This window comes from Sorghum bicolor, chromosome 9 (genome assembly GCF_000003195.3).
Source record: "Sorghum bicolor cultivar BTx623 chromosome 9, Sorghum_bicolor_NCBIv3, whole genome shotgun sequence".
NCBI lineage: Eukaryota > Viridiplantae > Streptophyta > Magnoliopsida > Poales > Poaceae > Sorghum > Sorghum bicolor.
This window is the reverse complement of record NC_012878.2, coordinates 299,965-302,022: the sequence shown is the minus strand read 5'-3', so window position 1 is coordinate 302,022 and position 2,058 is coordinate 299,965.

The following is a 2,058-nucleotide window of genomic DNA, read 5'->3' as shown; positions in this document are numbered from 1 at the left end:
GCCCTGGGAACTCCTGGGACCTCAGGAGCTGCCGATAGAAGCCCGATGAATCCCTCCGAGACTTCATCAGGCGATTCTCCAAGCAATGCACCGAGCTCCCCAACATTATGGACTCCGACGTCATCGGAGCCTTCATCTTCGGTACCACCTGCAAGGAGCTGGTACACGAGCTCGGTCGCAAGACCCCCACGAGCACTAGCCAGCTGCTCGACATCGCCACCAACTTTGCCTCAGGCGAGGAGGCAGTCGGTGCCATTTTCTCCGACAGCGCTGCCAAGGGGAAACAAAAGGCCGTGGCCACCGAGGCCTCAGGCTCGCGCGACCCCAAGAAGAAGAAGAAGGGTCGCAAGGGGAAGCAGGGTCAGTCGGGCGACAACCTAGTCGCCGCGGCAGATCGCAAGAACCCTAAGCGGGCTCCTGCTGGCCCCGGTCTCTTCGACGAGATGTTGAAGAAGCCGTGCCCCTATCACAGGGGACCAACCAAGCACACCCTTGAGGAGTGCACTGTCCTGCGTCGGTACTACACCGACCTCATCTCCAAGGAGGGCACTGAAGAGCCCCCCAAGGACGACGACCCTCAAGGGGAAGATTTACCCAAGATCAAGAACTGTCTCTTGATCTTTGGGGGACGCGCGGCTCGCCTCAACACGAGTCAGAGGAAGCGTGAACTCTGGGAAGTTTGCGCAGTCAGCACGGCTGTGCCCTCGTTCCTCAAGTGGTCCGAGAGCGCAATCATGTTCGACCGACAGGATCACCTGGATCGAATCCCCAATCCCGGGAGTTATCCTTTGATAGTCGACCCCATCATCACCGAGACTCGTCTTACCAAGGTGTTGATGGACAGAGGCAGCGGCCTCAACATCCTTTATGCCGAGACTCTGGCCCTCATGGGGATCAGCAAGTCCCAGCTGAGGAACGACACATCGCCATTCCACGGAGTGGTGCCGGGACATCGTGCCCACCCCCTCGGGCAGATCGATCTGCCCGTCTGCTTTGGGACCCCGACAACTTCAGACGGGAGGTCCTCATTTTCGACGTGGTCGGGTTCCCAGGAACCTACCACGCAATCCTGGGACGACCATGCTACGCCAAGTTCATGGCCGTCCCCAACTACACCTACCTCAAGCTCAAGATGCCAGGGCCAAAGGGCGTCATCACCGTTAGCACGACCAGTCAGCATGCCTATCAGTGCGACGTCGAGTGCATTGAGCAGGCCGAGGCCCTAGCTGAGTCTCTGGCCATTCTCACCGGCCTCGGCGACTGTGACCAGGACGTCCCCGACCCCAAGCGTCACGCCGGGAGCTTCGAACTGGCGGAAGAGACCAAGCTAGTCTTCTTCGACCCCGAGACCTCTGAGGGTAGGGCGCTGAGGATCAGCTCCAGCCTCGACCCCAAATAGGAAGTGGTGCTCGTCGACTTTCTCCGCGCAAATGCCGATATATTTGCGTGGAGTCCCTCGAACATGCCTGGTATACCGAGGGAAGTCGCCGGTCACTCCTTGGACATCCGAGTCGGCTCCAAACCCGTGAAGCAACGCCTGCGCCGATTCGATGAGGAGAAGCGCCGGGCCATCGGGGAGGAGTTCCACAAGCTGCTGGCGGCCGGATTCATCAAGGAGGTATTCCATCCCGAGTGGTTAGCTAACCCTGTACTAGTCAAGAAGAAAAATGGGAAGTGGAGGATGTGTCCAGACTATACTAGTTTAAATAAAGCATGTCCTAAGAACCCCTTTTCATTACCTCGCATCGATCAAATAGTTGACTCCACTGCGGGATGCGAAATTTTATCTTTTCTTGATGCTTATTCCGGTTACCACCAAATCAAGATGAAAGAGTCCGACCAGCTCGCGACTTCTTTCATCACCCCTTTCGGAATGTATTGCTACGTAACCATGCCCTTTGGCCTCAAGAACGCGGGGGCTACATATCAGCGATGTATGCTCCAAGTCTTTGGGGACCTCATAGGCAAAACGGTAGAGGCTTATGTAGACGACATTGTTGTCAAATCCAGGAAAGCAAGTGGCCTAGTTGCTGACCTGGAAGGAACGTTCTGATGCCT